Source organism: Physeter macrocephalus, chromosome 10 (genome assembly GCF_002837175.3).
Source record: "Physeter macrocephalus isolate SW-GA chromosome 10, ASM283717v5, whole genome shotgun sequence".
NCBI classification, from domain to species: domain Eukaryota; kingdom Metazoa; phylum Chordata; class Mammalia; order Artiodactyla; family Physeteridae; genus Physeter; species Physeter macrocephalus.
Genome location: NC_041223.1, coordinates 618955 through 639646, shown reverse-complemented (window position 1 = coordinate 639646; position 20692 = coordinate 618955). Strand labels below are relative to the sequence as shown.

The 20692-nt window shown below is 50.8% G+C and overlaps 1 protein-coding gene across 5 annotated transcripts in view; it reads left to right on the top strand.

Moving 5' to 3' along the window:
* Positions 1–20692, top strand: part of FAM120B (family with sequence similarity 120 member B) — a 116446-nt gene that overhangs the window by 76246 nt on the left and 19508 nt on the right. Inside the window, exon 11 of one of the 5 annotated variants that reach the window (XM_028494750.2) lies at positions 18928–19147. The exons of 1 other annotated variant lie outside the window; for it this stretch is intronic. The gene's annotated coding sequence lies outside the window, so the exon portion shown is untranslated. Of the gene's footprint in view, positions 1–7196; positions 9646–18927; positions 19148–20692 lie in introns of those variants that run through there. 3 more of the 5 variants (XM_028494752.2, XM_028494749.2, XM_024122487.3) reach the window with 3 other exon arrangements.

The following is a 20692-nucleotide window of genomic DNA, read 5'->3' as shown; positions in this document are numbered from 1 at the left end:
CCTCTTCGATTTTTTCAGTGATCTCTTGGTTATTTAGTAACGTATTGTTTAGCCTCCATGTGTTTGTGTTTTTTACGTATTTTTCCCTGTAATTGATTTCTAATCTCACAGCATTGTTGGTTAGAAAAGATGCTTGGTATGATTTCAATTTTCTTAAATTTACCAAGGCTTGATTTGTGACCCAAGATGTGATCTATCCTGGAGAATGTTCCGTGTGCACTTGAGAAGAAAGTGTAATCTGTTTTCGGATGGAATGTCCTATAAATATCAATTAAATCTATCTGGTCTGTTGTGTCATTTAAAGCTTGTGTTTCCTTATTAATTTTCTCTCTGGATGATCTGTCCATTGATGTAAATGAGGTGTTAAAGTCCCCCACTATTATTGTGTTACTGTCGATTTCCTCTTTTATAACTGTTAGCATTTGCCTTATGTATTAAGGTGCTCCTATGTTGGGTGCATACATATCTTTTGATTTCCATTTGCATGGAATATCTTTTTCCATCCCCTCACTTTCAGTCTGTATGTGTCCCTAGGTCTGAAGTGGGTCTCTTGTAGACAGCATATATATGGGTCTTGTTTTTATATCCATTCAGGAAGCCTGTGTCTTTTGGTTGGAGCATTTAATCCATTCACATTTAAGGTAATTATCAATATGTAGGTTTCTATTTCCATTTTCTAAATTGTTTTGGCTTTGTTTTTGTAGGTCCTTTTCTTCTCTTGTGTTTCCCACTTAGAGAAGTTCCTTCAGCATTTGTTGTAGAGCTGGTTTGGTGGTGCTGAATTCTCTTAGCTTTTGCTTGTCTGTAAAGCTTTTGATTTCTCCGTTGAACCTGGATGAGATCCTTGCCAGGTAGAGTAATCCTTGGTTGTATGTTCTTCCTTTCATCATTTAAATATATTGTGTCACTCCCTTCCAGCTTGTAGAGTTTCTGCTGAGGAATCAGCTGTGAACCTTATGGGTGTTCCCTCGTATGTTATTTGTCTTTTATCCCTTGTTGCTTTTAATAGTTTTTCTTTGTCTTTAATTTTTGTCAATTTGATTACTATGTGTCTTGGTGTGTTTCTCCTTGGGTTTATCCTGCCTGCTACTCTGTGCTTCCTGGACTTGGGTGGCTATTTCCTTTCCCATGTTAGGGCAGTTTTGGATTATCATCTCTTCAAATATTTTCTCGGGTCCTTTCTTTCTCTCTTCTCCTTCTGGGACCCCTGTAATGCGAATGTTGCTGCATTTAATGTTGTCCCAAAAGTCTCTTAAGCTGTCTTCATTTCTTTTCATTCTTTTTTCTCTATTCTGTTCCATGGTAGTTAATTCCACCATTCTGTCTTCCAGGTCTCTTATCCGTTCTTCTGCCTCAGTTATTCTGCTGTTGATTCCTTCTAGTGTACTTTTCATTTCAGTTGTTGTATTGTTCATCTCTGTTTGTTTGTTCTTTAATTCTTCTAGGTGTTTTTTCTTTAATTCTTCTAGATCTTTGTTGAACATTTCTTGCATCTTCTCAATCTTTGCCTCCATTCTTTTTCCAAGGTCCTGGATCATCTTCACTATCATTATTCTGAATTCTTTTTCTGGAAGGTTGCCTATCTCCACTTCATTTAGTTGTTTTTCTGGGGTTTTATCTTGTTCCTTCATCTGGTACATAGTCCTCTGCCTTTTCATTTTGTCTGTCTTTCTGTGAATGTGGTTTTCGTTCCACAGGCTGCAGAATTGTAGTTCTTCTTGCTTCTGCTGTCTGCCCTCTGGTAGATGAGGCTATCTAATAGGCTTGTGCAAGTTTCCTGATGGGAGGGACTGGTCGTGGGTGGAGCTGGGTGTTGCTCTGGTGGCCAGAGCTCAGTAAAACTTTAATCCGCTTGTCTGCTGATGTGTGGGGCCGGGTTCCCTCCCTGTTGGTTGTTTGACCTGAGGCGACCCAACACTGGTGCCTACCGGGCTCTTTGGTGGGGCTAATGGCAGACTCTGGGAGGGTTCTCGCCAAGGAGTACTTCCCAGAACTTCTGATACCAATGTCCTTGTCCCCGTGGTGAGCCACAGCCTCCCCCCGCCTCTGCAGGAGACCCTCCAACACTAGCAGGTAGGTCTGGTTCAGTCTCCTATGGGGTCACTGCTCCTTCCCCTGGGTCCTCATGCGCGCACTCCTTTGTGTGTGCCCTCCAAGAGTGGAGTCTCTGTTTCCCCCAGTCCTGTCGAAGTCCTGCAATCAAATCCCGCTAGCCTTCAGAGTCTGATTCTCCAGGAATTCCTCCTCCTGTCGCCGGACCCCCAGGTTGGGAAGCCTGACGTGGAGCTCAGAATCTTCACTCCAGCGGGTGGACTTCTGTGGTATAAGTGTTCTCCAGTTTGTGAGTCACCCACCCAGTGATTATGGGATTTGATTTTATTGTGATTGTGCCCCTCCTACCGTCTCACTGCGGCTTCTCCTTTGTCTTTGGATGTGGGGTATCTTTTTGGGGGAGTTCCAGTGTCTCCCTGTCGATGACTGTTCAGCAGTTAGTTGTGATTCTGGTGCTCTCGCAAGAGGGAGTAAGTGCACCTCCTTCTATTCCGCCATCTTGAACCAATCTCCCCGATTTATCTGGACTCTCTGAGGAGGCAGACAGGCACAAGAGGCCTCTGGTGGTTCAAAGTTCCAGTGCCTCGTAGAGTTCCGGGGAAGGAGAGAAGTCTGCTCTGGGTCCCTTTGTGGTCACTAAAAAAATAGCTTCCTTTTTAAACACGTACTGTCAAGCCACACAGCTTCCTGCCTCTAGATCTGGGTGATCCTTTGGTCAGATCAGGACCCCAGTCCACTGGTCCAGCCCCCTTCATTGGTCCTCACGTTCCTTCTCTGCTGTATCCCCTCCCTGTTTACCTTCCATGGTCAGTAATCAAAGTGACTTTCTTGTATCTATTCTTGACTGCTTTGCCTCTCTCATTTTACTATGTTTATGTGGTAAAACTGCAAACTTCGGTTAAATCCAATCCTCTGCGTTTGTACTGTGGCTAGAGAAAAACCCACAGTCACCCTTACCAGCCCCACCTTACATTCACGCTCGCCGACCTCAGGGAAGTCAGCCTCCACTCTGTCCCACCGTCCACACGTTTCACCTCTCCTCCCTGCTTAGTTTTCCAGCACTCTCCCCAACCTCAGTCACAGCCGACAACTCTGCTTTCTGTACATTCCTATAGCCACATTTGCCCTCTTTCAAGCATCAATGCATTATCAAATCTAAATTGTATAAGCAAATGCCAGGAGAAATAGACAAATCCAGAATAACAGAGAGAATATCTACTTTTTCGTCTCCTCCTGTGGATGAACGGCCCATGAGTCTCTTCAGCTGTGCTCTCAAGTCCCCAACACCTGGTCAGTGGCATTGCTCCACCACAGCCTCCCCCCACCGCCTGGCTCCCGAAGCATCAGCTACATCCCCTGGTTATTCCTCCCATTTTGCAGAAACCCTTTGTAACCTACTTTCTCTCCAGCAATCACGTCATTTCTTTGCTTTCCTTTGGAGAAAAATAATTTTGAGCCCAGACTCCTATAGTCAGTCAAATTAGCATTGTAACATCAGAGCAAAAAATTAGTACACTTTCAGGAACTGTAAAATTTTGACCAACAGATCTTTTCCAAAAGAAAGTGGGTATGCTCTAGCAAAATGAGCACTTCAGCTAACAGGAATGCATGGGATATAGGAAAGTGTTGAACAACGAAATCAGTAAAATGTATAGTTATTGCTATATAATTATTAACTGTAAAAAATGAATAAGCAAAAACAATTGGAGACTAAAATCTCAGAGTATTATAAGGAAAGTTATGAGTGTTTCTGGGGCATAAGGTGAAAAGTAGGGACCTCCCTGGTGGCGCAGGGGTTAAGAATCAGCCTGCCGATGCAGGGGACACGGGTTCGAGCCCTGGTCTGGGAAGATTCCTACATGCCGCGGAGCAGCTGAGCCCATGCGCCACAACTACTGAGCCTGCTCTCTAGAGCCCGCGAGCCACAACGACTGAGCCCGCGTGCTACAACTCCTGAAGCCCATGCACCTAGAGCCCGTGCTCTGCAACAAGAGAAGCCACCGCAATGAAGAGTAGCCCCCGCTCCGCAATGAAGAGTAGCCCCTGCTCGCCACAGCTAGAGAAAGCCCACGCCCAGCAACGAAGACCCGACACAGCCAAAAGTAAATAAATAAACAAATAAATAAATTTTTTTTTTTAAAAAAAGGTGAAAAGTAAAGGCAGCCTAAGTTTTTTATCTTGCTTAGAGAATAGGTTTTGAATAAATCTAGCTGTTGTTAGAAAAATGTAAGTTTACGTTTGTTTGTAAAATGTAGGGGTACACTCCAGAGGAAAGAACGAAAGGGGGGAAGAAAGAAGATCATAGAGGAAAATCTGTCATACCCTTTATGCACCTGATATAAGTCAAAATTATAAGCAACATACAAGGAGAAATGGACCCAATAAGAGTATATGTAATACATCTCTCTCTCAGAGATAAACAGATCAGGTAGACAAAAGTATGATATACATTTGAATAACTTCATTAACAAGTTTACTGTAATAGAAATATACAGAACAATATATGCCCTCTTTATATTATTTTCAAAAATAAATGGACAGTTAAAAGATCTAACTGGATATTACAGGTTCCAAAGTAAATCTCAACCAATTTAGTGAAAAGCAGAAATCACATAAGACGTATTTTCTGTCCGCAAGAAAATAACTTAAGAAATCAACAACAGAAGGATAAAAAGCAGAAATCGTCCCACTTGGAAATTAATCCACCATTCTGAATTTTTACTGAGGAAATCAAAATCACTTTTAAAAATAATAATAAAAGTACTACATTCAAAAATTCATGGGAGGAGAGTGATGTCAGGGAAGATGGTGGAGTAGGAGGCTCCAGGAATCCATCTACCTAGACAGCACTTGTACTGGCAGAAACTGTCTGAAGGAGCTGTTTTGGAACTCTGGAGTCTGAAGGCTTGCTGCTTCCAGGGGAAGGCTTGGCTGGTTAGTTGTGATTAATTTCCATCCATCCTTTGTGGCTGCGCATCCTCCAGGCCCTTGGCAGACAGCCATGCCCGCGTTCCTCGTGCAGCTTGCTGGAGCCAGAATGGGCAGTGCGGGCCCGGGCCACGCATCAGGCTTCTTGATTGCTGAGGGACAGGCACTGGCCGCCACTGTCTCAACCCCAGAGTATTTAAAGGAGCAACCCCTGTGGAGCTTTTGTTGCCTCTTCTTTCCCTCTGTGCTCTTTTGGAAGCCGGACATTTAAGGGTTAGGACATTCAAAAGCAAGCATATATACAGGGGAATTTAGAAAGCCACCACACATGGCCAGGGAAGGGTGCAGGCTCAGAAAAGATGTGAGCAGGCCTCACGTGTCCCCCTCAGGCTGGTCCCCAGCCCAGAGACGGCAACAACAAACAGCAGCACCAGGAGATGAGGAGGATCTGATTTCCAGAATTACCACAGTATAAGGTTTAAATGTCCAGTTTTCAGCAGAAAATCACAAGGCATACAAAGAAATAGGAAGACGTGTCTGGCAGCTAAAACTGGCCTCAACAGACAGCAGTGTGACGGCATCAGTTCATCTCTGACCTTTAGCTTTATTGTGGAGGCTGCTCTCAAGCTTCTCAAGTGCCACTCACGCGTTGCGGAGGTTTTGTTTCTATCTCCGAGGCTTTCAGAGGATAGAAGCTGGGTCTGAAGGCGTTTGCCTCCTTCGTGAGTGACTTGGTTACGTCCTCCTCCTTTCCTTCCATGGCCCCCAGGCTGTCCTCACCTCTTCACCTCCCTCTTTTAATCCACCTCTGTGCTCTGATTAGCAGGTGCCATTCTTTCCATTGTTTTGCAGTAATGGAAGCTTCAGCTTCAGAATGGATGTTCCAGATTCTTCATTATCAAGATTTTGCCGCATTTGCTTCAACTTTCCATGTCTTTTCTTTGCTAACTTAACTCTCTTTCACTTTGTTAAAAGACAAACTAAAGCATATTAAATTTTATTTGAGGAAAAAAATCAATTCAAATTGGGCTGCACCGAAGCAGAATCTGTTTGGAGGCGTCACCAGTAAGAGCCGAGGGGAACCTTGTCCAGAGAGGAGGTGAAGCAAGGCCAGGAGGTTTCGGACTGGCTGAAGCTCATAGCCTCTCTGGCTGCTTGTGATGGGTTGTCCTTAGGTTTCGATTCCTTAATTTCAAGGCATTTGAGGGTTACAGTTTTGGTTTGCTTACTTAAGGCTTCTAAGGCCTTGGAGCCAAGTCAGTCTGATGGCCTCTTTGTTTAATTTAACAACCTCTACACACTGGGTCTGTCTCTGGCCTGTGGTGAGGAAGGTTGTGGCCTTCACTCTCTAAGGAGGTCGGTGTGGGTGAGCTTCTAAGGAAAGGCCTTAGGCCTGGCCCTCCTGATGGGCCCCAAGTCGGGGAGGTCCAGCACCCAGCCCAGCTTCTTGGCACACACCTGACCACCAGCAAGAGCTTCCAAGGAGCCCCTGCTCAGAGCGGTGGGGGAAGCCAGTCCATCTCCAGCGCGCCCCACCTGCCGAGTGGACGGTGACGTGAAGCTAATTCACATCTTTCAGATCCGGAAAACTTTTCTCAAATGATTCTGTGATGATTTCTTCCTTTCATTTTCGCTGCTCTCAATTATTTGTCTCAGAGGTTAGACACTATATTCTGAGTCCTATAATTATATTTTCCTCCTAATATCTTTTTGTCTTTTTACTCTCCTTTGTGGGAAATTTCCTAAACTTTCTTTTCTTTTTTTTTTTTTTTTTTTTTGTGGTATGCGGGCTCCTCTGTTGTGGCCTCTCCCGTTGTGGAGCACAGGCTCCGGACGCGCAGGCCCAGCGGCCATGGCCCCAGCCGCTCTGCGGCACGTGGGATCCCCCCAGACCGGGGCGTGAACCCGGTTCCCCTGCATCGGCAGGCGGACGCGCAACCACTGCGCCACCAGGGAAGCCCCTAAACTTTATTTTCCATCCTTTCTATTAATTTTTTAATTTTGCTGTTTTTAAATTCTGCGAGCTCAACATACTTAATTTTTATCACATTTTTTTCTTTGTGTCAAGACTGCACGTTTTCTCTCACATCTGAGATTAATTACACCTGTAAGTTTGTTTTATTTTGTTTCCCTTCCTTCATAGACTGTCCTTCCAAGTTTCTTTTTCTGTATGTTTGTTTTGGTCTCTGTTTTTACTTTAGTTTTTTTTTTCTCAGATGCCAGGTGATGCTTGAGTGTCTGCTCTTGTTGAAGAGTCAGGCATTTAAAAGGGGATTGGAAGTCTGTGCCTGGCGGGGCTTCCACCCGCCATCTCCTCAGTCATGGGACGCTTGTGGAAGCCCTGACACTGGAATCCTTCGCTCTCTTACCTCGGGTTGGTCAGTTTCCTTAGAGCAGAGACCTCTAGTTTCTTCTGGAGACACAGAAGGGATGATGTGGTTGAGAAAATCTGAAGCTCTGCGTGACCTTTGGAAACAGGGTGGGGGGCCTTGGAATAACCCCCAGGTTTCTGACTTGTGTTGGGTTAAGATTTCAGTACCGTTGACTTGGAAGCATGGGGAGGACAGCAGTAACCTGTGGGTGTGTTGCCCTTGAGACGCCGATGCCGCACACGCACACAGATGCAGGCACACGCGGCGGGCACATTGGTGGAGAACGAGGAACAGCGCCCACAGACCGTGGAGAAAGGGGAGGTTGAGGGAGAGCTGCCTGGGGGGGCAGGAGGAGTTGGGTGCAAGTGCCCTGGGCCGCGGGGAGGAGCGTTTCAGAGGAGAGGGGCTGGCACCTTCCAGCATCACCGAGGCGGGAGTGACCCACAAAATAAGGATGATGTTGAGCCCTGAGGACAGCAGGGGTCACACGGAAGAAGCACGTGGTTGGTGGCGTCAGATCAGGAGACCCATCGTGGGCCTCCAAAGCCACACTCAGTGAGGGGGCACCCCCTGGGCAGGGGGTCCTTCAGCTTCTCCTAGACCCTCCTCCACGTGCAGGCAGCACAGCACCCATGCAGACACACACGGCCTCAGGTGTGATGCTCCCTGTGGAGGGAACTGCAGCTGACACACCCCTCCTTTCCTGCTCACCCTCCGCACACCCAGGCCCTCCAGCTTAGGAAGCTGTCCTGTCCCGGCAGGAAGAGCGGGCTGGCTCAGAAGATGCGGTTGCCACGGAGACTCACGCAGTCACTTGTGTTCCAGGCAGCGCAGCCAACGCCCGCCTGCTGGGTGGGACAGAACCCTGTCACCGTTGGAGAGAGAAGTGTTTTAAAACTTGGACATTGAACACAGAGCCTCTGGCTTATCTACGGTCAAGACGCATCGTAAAATACACTGTGTTTCACACGTTACTGGCACCCAGTCCAAGACGTACATGGGATGTGGTGTGTGTTTTAAACTCCGTTCCCCTTGTGCATTTCACAGGCAGCGGGTAGAGAAGGGAGCCAGGAAGACAAGGCAGAACTGAAGACACTCACGGAAAACCACCAGCGACATGTCGCCCAGAAGCATCACTGCAGCTTCACCCCGAATACAAGTATCGTCCTAACAGTGAATGTAAATGCAGAGACACTCGTGGGAGAGAACGGAGTGGGGAACTCAGCCACTGCAGGAGTCCTCTGGTCGGCCGCACAGCAGAGGCCTCGATGTCTGTCCAGAGGGCGTGGTTACAGCTCCTGCTTCATTTCCACAGAGCCCAGTGCGCGCGCGTTTTCATACAGCTCTCCTTGAGTTAAAAACACGATTTCACAGAAAGTTGCTTTCTCACAGTGGTGGGCCCAGGCCTCTGACATACAAGGATCCTTGTAAAATGCATGGATGTGTCCACGGTACAGCTTTTAGGTTTTGATTCCTTGTTTAAATTTGTCAGAAAGGCCATTTTGTCAGGAGTTAGAGTTTTCCACTGGTGAGTGGAAATGACTGGTTTGTGGTGACCGTTTTGCTCCTAGGAATTAGCCAGACCTCATCATTAAAGGAGACACGTGCAAGAACCAGGGAAAAGCTGTGACCCACCCAGGAGGGGGGCACCAGGGCCGCATTCCATGTGCTCTGTTCCTCGGCACCGTCCACAGGGTCCACAGGGAGACCTGCGGCTGTATAGATGGTCTGGTTGGGTTTGCCATCTCTCTTCGTGTCAGAACGGTGATCTGTGATACAAGTTTGTGGTTTATGCCAAATATAAATGATTAGTCTGTTACTAATGAGAAAACATGACTGACTCCTTTGCTTCTGTTTTTCCTTTGGACCTGTAGTTAAAGTTCTAGAGTTGGAAAGGCCTTGGGGCTCTAACCCAGGCCTCTTAGGGAACAGACGACTCCCACGCGGTTACCGTGGCAACAGCAGGTCTGGTCCTGGCTCTGCCTGGCCGCCTCCTACATTGTGGCCCTGCTGTCCTCATCTTCAAATGTAAGTCACACGGACTCCCTAAAAGGAAAAAAGTGATTTCTGTGCTGATTTGTTGTTCTTCTAATGTTATTTAAATTCGTGCAGACACGCATTAGACCTTCCTTATATGCTCACAGCTCTTCCTTAATACAGCCTTCAATCTAAGACATGATGTAGATGAAAGGAAGCTAAATTATGAAGCAAATAGTGTCAGCATCACAACCCCAGGAGCTCTCCGTGGGCTGCCGTAGCGTGTGCTGGAGGAGGGCTTTGCCGCGACAGTGACGGCACGGCGAGGGGGGGGGGGCCTTGAGGGGAGCGAGGCTCGGGGCACCCTGCCCCGGCGCCCACCCACCCCTGCAGCTGTGGTGCGGTGGGTCCTTCCTGTGCCTCGCGCCCCTTGGTACCAGGCTGGGAGTCACCCCGTTCGCTGCGCCCTTGAACTGGTAGAGCTTCTGGGGGACTGGGTTGCAGGAAGGCTCCTGCCTGAACTGTGCTGTGGGAGTTTCTGAAGCAGCAACGTGTGTGTGATCCGTGGAGGAACACAGCACGGCAGGGATGCCGTTTCCGTCTGACGTAAAGTGCGCTTTTTTAAAGTACTAATTAGTCGGATTTTATACATCTGATTTTTTTTTCAGGTTTCAACACCCAGAATTTGGTTATGTTCATTTTTTTCCATCCTTTGAACTTCTTGTTTAAAATTTCAAGCTCTTTCAGGCACCTGCCACAACTTAGGAAGAAAAATAAATAAGCAGGCACCACTATTTCCTGACTCACAAAAAAGAAAAAAACAATGTTGCAAAAGGGAAACGAAGCACATGTGTGAGGCAGGTCTGTGTTTTGTACGTGGTGTTGAAGCTTCGGCTGGCGACACACGGGGGACTGGACGTCCTCGCCGGTCTTCAGCATCGGCCTGGCCTAGCGCCCAGTGAATTCCTCACCCCGCTGTCCTGCCGGCTTGGGAAGGAGCGGGCTTGCGGACCGTGGTGTTGTCAGACCGTGAACCGTGTCCCTTGGTGGAAAGCGGGACCCCGAATGCCATGCTCCGGGGAAGCCGCAGGTCCGGGGCGGAGCGGGGACCCGGCCCGCTCGCAGGTGCTGCGTTCGGGGGCTCCGCAGGGCCTGATGCTCGTAACTCCCTGCTGTTTGATGCCAGCGTGACCCGCGGCCGAGCCGGCTGCCTCCCTGTTGGTGTAGCAGAGGCTGCCTCGTGGCTTCTTCCGTGGCTCCCGTCTCCCAGTTGTTCTGGGAGCTCCTTGTGAAGCGTTAAGAAGGGCTGGAGCTGGCTCTGCAGACTGACCGTGAGACCCCCTCCACGGAGCTGAGCCAGCCAACAGTTGGCAAACGCTCCCTCGCGTCGCGGTCCTGTGTGGCTAGAAAAGCTACTCCTTCACGGTCTCCGGTGGCACCAAGGCCGTGGCTCGTGTCTCCTCCTCACTGTCCCCGGCCAGCCGAGCCCGCCTTCCGCGGAAGCAGCGCGGCGCGGCAGGGTGGTTATAGTTGTGAATGAGGAGGTGGATGGCGAAAGCCGGCTTTCTTGGAGGTTGGGTAAAGCCTGAAGTTGACTTCAACCTTCTCTTTTCGGCAAGTTGGCTGAACTAAAAAGAAGGAGAAGCAGCAGCCTCTCCAAACCAGACTGGTCTTCGCGTCTGTGTGGTTCTCCCGGAAAGCCTCTCTCCTGGGGAGCCAGGTCAGCGCCCACAGGACACGCAGGGAGTTGCGGGGGAAACGTGTGCCGGTGCCGACGACCAGGGCCCCGCGGGCACCCAGGTCAGCGCCCACCTCTGCCCGGATGTCAGAGCTGGAGGGCAAGGGCGTCCGGCAGGCAGTGACTTGAGGGCAGGAGGGAGCGAGGCCCACTGGTCACGGCTTCACACCTGGACACTTGTCTCCACTAGAGCCACTGAATGTTAGTAAAGCTGAGCATCCGGGGGAAACCTCTTCCGGGAAGGTTCGATGGGCTGTAGGTTTTCTCGTTGGCTGTTTCACAGTTCCGTCGTCTCCGAAGCCCACTTGCTTTGAGGCGCATCTGGCACCACGAGTAGTAAAACGCTGTGCGAGATCCGTCTCGTGGTTTGATTCAGCCTCTCCAGCCTGTCAGGCCTTTGCGTTAGCAGCTAGCTCAGAGGTTTGTGTAAAATGGCGTGAGCTAGACTCTCCCTTTTCTTGATCCGTGTAGCTGTTGAAATTCAGGAAAAGCAGATAATTCGATTAAATTAAGCCACCAGCCTGTCTATTGAATCAAATGTTCAAGCCACAGCCCTTAACTTCGGATCCAGACCAAGATAAAAGCCTGTCACGTGTGAAGAGATAGTGAAATAGTCTGAGCCACTGATACGCATCTGGTGTCACCCCAGCCTTCCTGTCCCAGGCAGCAGGGCAGTGACAGGTCACCGTGTGCCCGGGCGAGGGGGATGCAGTCAACTCGAAAGGAGGAAATTGTCTAATACCTGTGGCGTCGGTCTTGAGCAATCCGCTTCTGAGAAGACAGTAGTGCAGTGGCGGAAGGGATCACGACTCAGCATGAGTCACCCATTTAAGGTTACAGAATTTTCTTTCTTTCTGAAAAGGTTTTCCCAAAGAGTCATGCTCTTCCCCCCCCCCCCTTAGAAATCCTCCTCTTCCTTTGCTCTTTTCTGATATTCTGGGTTTCAGCATATTTCCTTCTAACAGTTGGACCTTTCCAAGTCTTAAAGCTGGATTAAAATCGTTCTAATCCTGGATGGTATGTAGCGAGGTTCAGTCCCTGGCCCTCATAAAAACGTTCACAGCACATTATAATGAGCTGATTGTCAAACTGAATATTTCTGAGCTTGTGTGGACAGATGTCAGGAAAATCACCTTGTTATGTTGGATACTGAAGGATTCTCTTTCACAGAGAGCAGCAGATCATCACAGTAGACTCCCAGGCTTTGGTGGACGCTAGCAAGTACACAGATCGTAGAAAATGTGCTTTTCATCCTCTTAGGAACAGTTCTCATTCTTACTGGTCTTAGACCCCTTTTATACCTAGAAACTATTGAGGACTCTAGGTTACTGCATTGAAAATTAAAAATGATAAAAAAAAAAACCCTTAAATGTGTATTTATTAATTCATTTAAAAATAGCATATTTCCCCCAAAAAAATTAGTGAGAAGAGCAGCATTCTTTTGCACTTTTGCAAATCCATTTAGTGTCCAGTTTTAGGAAAGACAGCGGACCGTCTGCAGCAGTGCGCCATTCGTCTGAGAGAAAAGGAGGACCAGCCCCAGGCCTGTGGCTCAAGAGCAGGAGGCCTCTGGTGGCCTTTTCGGAGATGGACAGGCTTCCTGGAAACCATCCCAAACTCCACAGGCAGGAGTTCTCTGAAGGCAACTGCAGTGGAATCTGAAACCGCTTCAGTAACTCCGGCCCAGCGTGTGTGACAGGCATTGGTCTGCCCTGCGCTGTGGGCGCACAGTTGTGTACCCTGCTTGGTCATGTGGAAAACACTGGCTCTCTGAGTTCTGCAGTCTTCCAAACGCTGGCATGTTTCCTTATGTGAGAGTCACACTTGCTGCTGTCGCCCGCAGCCCCGTCTGAGAACTCTTCCGTGCGGACACCCTCCAGCGGCTGTGGCTCACACAAGGGCTCCCAACTCTAATTGTTGCTTGAAATTTCAGATTTCGTCATCGGCAACAAAACTCTTTTTGTGTTGTTTTCCCTGAATTGACAACTTCAGCACCTCTGGAAAGGGAAAGTGGGAAGAGATACGGGTTAGAATTTAATGCGTTAAAAAAGGCATCAGAAACAAAATGGCCAAAAGCTAACGCAGGACAGCCTGGAGGAGGCGTGGATGGAGGTGTGGGAGCCTGGGGACAGCGGGGAAGCCACGTAGGTTGACGCAGCTGTTCTGTGGGCAGATGTACTGACGTGGCACTTGTGTGGGAGACTGTCCCCAGGGTCCAGATAGGAATTTACTCTCGTCCTGTCCATACAAAGCTCATTCTGAGTCGGGCAGCCCGAGGAAAAGGGAGTGTCCGACTTACAGGGGCCACAGGACACGTTCAAATGCAACTGGAACAGAGGAAAGTGTGGCGTGTGCAGGGGTCTTCTCCCGTCGGCCGGGCTGGAGGCTGATGCTTAAACCTCCCACAAAGGGGGTCAAACCAAATGCGATGAATATTTACAAACAGCACAAGACGCAGAATCGCAGGGTCACCCACTGGCCAGTGGCCAGGCAGCGTGACCACATGCTTCCCGCCCTCGAGTCCCAGAAGTCCCCACGAGGACCTGTCTCTGCCCCACCCCGTCCCTGAAGACACTGAAGGAGACGTTTAATTCTCCTCCATCCCACAGGGAGGTGTGCTGCTCCTGTAAAAGCCACAGGCACAGCCCGGGGCTGGCAGGGCTGCCCACTAGGCTCCGGGCCCCTGGTCGTCACGTCCCACCCGGCTAACTGAAGCCCAGCTGCACACACGGCGTTAATCTCCGTGACGCAGCACCAAGGGGAGGGCAGGGAAGGAAATGTCAGGGTACCAGGGCGAGCGCCCTGCCCACCCTCCATCTGTGCCCACGGCAGGGCTTACGGGAGCATATGCTGCCTGTCGCTCACTGACCATCTGCTCCGAGTTGCTGAAGTGTCCCCGTTACCGTGGCAACACAAACACTCCCTGGTCAGGTTTCACTTTTATCTGTGCTCTGGAATGGGGCTGGGGAGGGGTCGGGTCTTCCTTCCTCCAGGCCCTCCTGCCCCTCCCTCAGCGCTCCCTCCACCTCTGGCCTGGCCCTCTCCCCCAGCTGGGAGCACGTACTGTTGGAAGTAGAGCTGGCCAGTCTGAGAGCTGGGTGGCCGTGTATTTCTGTTCGCCTGGCGCCTGACTCGAATGGACCCTTCCCCAGATTTCAGGCTGGTGCCTGAGGGCTGAGTCTCTGCCCGCACGGGAGAGCTCCAACTGGCTGGGACACTGCCTCTCGGCCAGGGAACGTCTGTCCACCCACGCGGTTTGGGGAGCTGGCTTAATGGGACAAATGGGTGGGCTTTCGTCGGCTGTTAGCAGGACCGTTTCGTGGGCCCTGTTGTGGGATCCACATCCCTGCCGGCAGCACCAGGGGGCTCGTTGCAGGGGGCGCAGCTGCGGAGCCTCCTAGAGAGTCCGTGTTTTCAACTGGGGTTGAGAGCTGCTGAAGGGAGCGGGCAGGTCGCAGCCTCCTCTCCCCCTAGGTGTCAGGTGGTGAGACTGGAGCCCCCCATCGGGAGGCTAGGAGGGGTCTAGGGCAAAGCCAGACCTTTGCTATGTTACCCCCAAACTGGGTCCCCCTCTTGGTGAGCTCCAACCAAGCCCAGCGCGGGAGAAGGAAGGATTGATTGCTTGCAGCAAGTAAGGAGAGCACCGGGGATATCTCCCAAAGCAGCAAAACGGGGGATGTTTTAAGCTAAGGGTACGTGCGTCTTCATGAGGGGGCTTGAGCAGAGAATTCAACGTAGAATTGGGCAAAGGTGGACACAGCCCAAGCTTTAGTTGAGTGAAGTCGGGAGGGTCAACATCATCACTCTTCGTCCTCCTGGGTGGGGGACTTAGTTCCTGCAGAATAACTCAGGCTGTGGTGTACGTCCCTTGGGGAGGAACTGGGGCTCTGTTTTATCGCTGGTCTGTTGCTTCTTGCCTGCTTTTCCTTTGTGCCTGCGCTCCCCACCTCCGTTAAGAGCGTTAACTGCTGAGACCTGGTCAAAGGCAAGCGCTGTGTCCAGGTTCAGATCACAAACGGCTTAGGCCAAAAATGGCTTCTTAGGTCAAGAAAGCCGTGCCTGGTTCTTTCTCCAGGGACCCCCCACCCTGTCTGCTTACAGTTACTTTCTTTTTTGAGAACTGAGGGATGCGGAGATTCTGTCTCTCCCGCTGGTTCTTGTCTGGCTGTGACCTTGGGCTGCTTGTCTCCGTCAGGACGGGCATGTGTGTCCGAGGCGCTCCCACCGGGCGCCACACAGACCTGCACGAGGAGGCCCCGCAGGCTGGTGAGCTGCGCACGCAGGGCCCGCCCGCAGGCTTATCAGGAGAGGGCAGAGCGTGGCAGGTCCTCCCAGAAACAAGGGCGCCAGGCCGCCCTCCGTATTCCCCAATTGGCGGAACCACCCAGAGCCGGGACCAGGCAGGAGGGCAGCACGGGACCTACTCCAGGGTTTCTGGGGCCCCCTCAGCGCTTTGTCAGCCGGACCCTGGGCGCGGGCAGGAGTGGATGCCCAGGCAAGACCTGCGGCATCTCAGGTCTCCAGGGAGTCACTGGGAAGCCAGGGACCCAAGTGATTCCATGCGGTATAGGAAGCCACCTCTGGGGCGGAGTCAGCCTCTCGTGGCCAGACTCACCCACCCAAGCCTCTCCTGAGATGCCCGCCCCGCGCAGAGCCCCCGGCTGCCGTGGTGGCGGCGCCCCCAGAATTTCACAAAATCTGCTGTAAAGGTTCATTTGTGGCTCGAGGACGTGACTTCCCTCAGACCCAGGGGCTGGGTGTCACCACGAGGGTCTTGGTCCCCGCGGTCACTTCGTCAGCACGGTCCCCCAAGCTTGGCAGTGGCCCTCAGCCTCCCGCATCTCACTGCCCGCCAGAGTTAGTTAACCGTCCGCACCCTAGCCGGGCCCCGAAGCCACCTCCTGCCTGGCTCCCTTCCATCTCCAGTCACCGCCCGGTGCTCGACCGCAGGCAGGTCCTCCTCACTTCCTGGAACCAAGAAAGCAGGTGCTTGGCTGCTTATTAAGTTACATTTTCCTGGCCTTTCACCATGGCACCTGTGAGCATAAAATAGTGTTATTTAAATAAAATCTGGCCTTCAGCTTCCAAATTAACGAACAAACATTGCTGGGCACCAAATGGCCTTAAGAGCAAGTCAAACTTGGAATTTTACCGAAAGCGAAACTCCTATTAGACTTTATTATCTCCACGGCTTTTTAAAAAATAGGGATTTCTTCATAATATTTCAAGTATCTTTTAATTTCCAGCAGATGCACATAAAAGACCCATAAAGGGTGGAAAATGCTGATTTCCCTCTGTGCCATTTCCCCTATCTGTTCCAACATTATTTAAGCCATCGCAAACGTAGAAAGAAAGCGAAAATAACATTGACACGGAAGAGATCAGCAAAAACAAAAACTATCGGGCTTCCCTGGTGGCGCAGAGGTTGAGAGTCCGCCTGCCGATGCAGGAGACGCGGGTTCGTGCCCCGGTCCAGGAAGATCCCACATGCCGCGGAGCGGCTGGGTCCGTGAGCCATGGTCGCTGAGCCTGCGCGTCCGGAGCCTCTGCTCCGCAACGGGAGAGGCCACAGCGGCGAGGGGCCCGCGTACCGCCAAAAAAAAAAAACGAAAACTATCAACTAATCTAATGTATAAGCAAGTGTGAAAATCCTAAGTAATTAGCAAACAGAATCCAGCAGTGTGTTAAAAAGATTATACACTAATAAGGAACTAAGTGTTTTTTTTCCAGTGAAGTAAGAACGGGTCAATACTAGGTCTTAGTAGAGCAAAAGATAAAAATGTCTCTATAGGTGCTGACAAACATTGGATGAAATTCAACATCCACTCTCAGCTTTTAAAACACTCCTAATAAAACAGAAATTGATGAATACGTCTCTAATATTATCAGTGCTGTCTCAGCCTGAAAGCTCACATCCTGGGGAACCCTGGAAACACCGGGAAGAAGACAGACCCTCACAGTCCCACAGCCCCTTCACACAGTTGTGGTGGTTCTGGCCCATGCAGTTCAGTCAAGAGAAAGAAAGCGCAAAAGTGGGAGAGGATGAGGTAAAGTGATGACTCCTTACAGGTTATTTCATTGTATATCTGGACAACCCTAGAGAAGCAGCTGAAAGCTATGTACAAAAATATAAGAGAATTTGGCAAAGTCATCAGCAGGCTTCCTGTCTGGAAACAAGAACCACTAGGAGATATGATCGAAGAGAAGGCTTCATTTCTCGCAGCATCACAAAAAAGATAAAACTATATAACAATGTGGTTAGGAAGAAATATGGAAGTTCTACAGCAAGAAAACCGTACAGCACCTCTGAGGAACGCGTGCACTTGGGTTAGAGGACGTATCATAAAGATGCCAGTTTCTGCAAAGTTAATCTGTACACATAGTGCAACCCCAACTAAAATGTTAACTCTTTTTAACTAGACAGGTTAAATCTAAATTTGTGTGAAAAAATAAAAATAGGACCAATCTAAGAGAAAAAAATAATAGAGGAATTAGCTCTCTCAGATATTAAAACACATTTTGAAGTTATATTTTAAACTCTATGTTACTGGCAAGTGGATAATTAGGAAGTCCAGAAACAGACCCAGAATACATGTAATTTATGATAAAAGTGTTTAAATCATTGGGGGAACCTGATTTTCCTGTAGTGGTGTTATGTAGACAAACATCTTGGAAGACTATCAAGCTGGCCCTATACTTCATCAAAGTTAATTCCAGACAGATCAATGACCTAAATGCTAAAGAAGAGAAACGGACGTGTGCTGAAAGAAACCACAGGAGGGTTTTTTATGTTATATGGGAAGGCCTAAATATAGCACAAAACCGAGAAGCCATAAGGATATGAACAAAAAGATGACATAAGAATAAAAATACTCTGCGTGGAACTAAACCATCACCATAAGCCAGTCAGAAGATAAAGATAAGCTGTAAAAAATACTTGTAACTCATATCAGAAACAGAGAGGAGTTTCTTTGTTATTTAAGTCAATAATAAAGAGACCAATAGGTCAATGAGGAAAAGGAGGCAAAGGACGTGACAGACAGCTCACGAGAAGGAAGTAGAAGTCGCCCTTAAACGAAAAGATGCCCAACTTTTCTCATAAAACTCCCCGAGCGACCGTGTTCCACTGGGGTCAGGCTGGGCAGGCAATACGAAACCCCTCCCTTCTCAAGGGACGAAGGTTTGGCGTGTCCATCAGAACTCTGTTTCCGCGAATGTGTTCCACAGGCACGGCCACACGTGTGTGCGGTGACACGTGTGTGGCTGTTCGTGGCCGTGTTGCCCGTGGGCCCGCCCTCATCCGCAGATGCTGTTGCATGTCACCTGCCCGCTGGGCGCCGGCCCCGCACAGCGGAGCTCGGAGCCCAGCGTTGTGGCCACCAAAACCCTCACCTGAGACTCGGACCCGTGGACCCCGTCGTTTCCCGTTAGGACCCCGATATGAAGGGCCGGCTTGGGACAGGTGTGACCCCCAGAGCCCTCGGTGGCTTTGTGAGCCCCGAGTCATGGGGCCCGAGCCCCTGCAGGTCACAGGCCATCCCGAGGGCCCTTGTCCCTCCAGAGTCCCTGCCCCTCACGCCCGTACCCGCACTGTCGTGGGAGACTTCACCAGGGCCCGGAGCAGCCTGGGCTTGGGAGGGGGGGCATCCACAGGGGCCGAGGAGCTACCAGCTGGGTGTTCACTGAAACCACGAGGTGCGTTCAAGTTTCCTTATTTACATTTCAGCGTGTGTCTGGGCGAGGCTTTTCTCCCTGCGGGTTAATTTGCAGAGAAAACACTGCAATTCAGAAGCATGTCCAAATTGAAAAGGCACAGAAACGCCGGAACTGCCTTTTCTGATCACTTATTCAAATTCATAGGGCTGTCTGAGCAGGACCCTTGCTCCGGGAGGTCAGTGGAGCTGAGGGACTTTGACCCCACGGAGAGCTGGAGCCTTGCCTTTCCGCTCTGAGGACGGACCCCTTCTCCCAACACAACCCACGTCACCCGAATGAAGCAGTGATCGCATGGGATGAAGTCACCCGGAAAAGACGAGGACGCTGGACATATGTATGTTGTGGAATAAACTCCAGGTGAACAGAATTGAAAAGCCTTGGAACTAGGGACCCGGGTTTAAGGTTGAGGTCTCCAAGTCTGTGAACCTGCCCCTCTCCCAGCGACGCGAGTCCCATGCCAGATACAGGCTGGCACCAGGTGGGCCCAGCTCGGGGGCTCGACCGGGCTGGCAGGAGGCTGTCCCCTTGTCCGGGGTCTGTAGCTCTGCGGCACCTGCCCACTGTCCAGACGCTGTCCTCCTCCCCGAGCTGACCATCTCCCCCTGGAGCCCGGCTCCAGTTTCCAGCTGTTCCCACGGATCTGAGAAGACACTAGGGTTTGCACAGCAGCCGAAGAGCCTTTTTCATTCTGGAGGATCTGTAACAGGTGGGAAACCAATCTCCCAAACGAGCCTCGTTGACTTCTTCCCTCTGTGCCTGTTTCTTGTGGGGAGAACAGCATCTGGTTTATAGAAGCTACAGCCGCGGCCTCTACACGTAGTCGGGCCGCAAAGCCAGGTCTGATTGCCCAGCTCAGTTTTAGTTTTGCCCACAGAGGTAGCTGTTCTGTTTTGGCTGTGTGATTGTGACGATGGGTACTTTAAACGTCTGGGCTAAATGAGGCAGATGCGTCTCTGTAAGCGTCTTTGCTGAGCACACAGAGACCCTGCACTGTGACTGTAAGTGGCCTCGGCCACTCGCCCAGCGGTCCTGTCGGCTGCTCTTTGTGCAGGGGGCCAGGAGACCCCCTCAGCCCCACGTCGGGTGGACTGCAGAGGAGGTGGAGAAGATGGGAGGGGCTGGGGTTCCCATCACAAACACTCCCTGCAGCACGTCCAGCTCACGGGGGCTGGACCCCACTCCCCAGCCCCACACATGGTTCTCTGAGCCAGTCCTGTTTTCCCCCAGGGCCCCAGCAAGGCACAAGCCGACCCTGATTTCCATAAGAAACTGCAGCCAGCATGAGGGGCCGGGGCCATGTGGCCAAGGTGGTTGGGAGACTGGCTGTGTGACTTTCAGCAAGTTACTTACCCTCTCTGAGCCTCAGTTCCCTCAGCTCGGAAAGCATGACAACACTGGGTATCATGTAAGGACCGGCGTGCAGTGCCCAGCACGCGGGAGGTCGGAACAGTCGCGGCTTTCCTCCCTCCCCCGCCCCCGGTGGGACGTGGGCCCAAAGCTCGATGTCACTGGGGGTCACCCTTGAGCCGTGGTTCTTGCTTCCCAGCGGATACGCCGCGCCCGCCCCGTGGGTTCCTCAGCAGTGGGGATGGGGGCAGGGCAGGAGGAGGTGGGGCCCGGGGGCCACAGACGTGCAGCCCCATCTGCCTGGGAGCCAGGCGGCAGTGCCGTTGCTGTGTTTGTGTCCAAAGCCCATGTTTCACCGCAGAACCTGACAGTATGTGGATGGGATACTCGGGTGATCGCTTTGACAACAGGCACCTCTAAATCCTCTGTCCCGGCAGATCCGCAGCGGCCTCGCCCTCCTGGCGAGAATGGTGCCGTGTTGCCCCATCTACTGTGTGTGTGTGTGTGTGTGTGTGTGTGTGTGTGTGTGTGTGTGTGTGTGTGTGTGTGTGTGTCTTTTTGC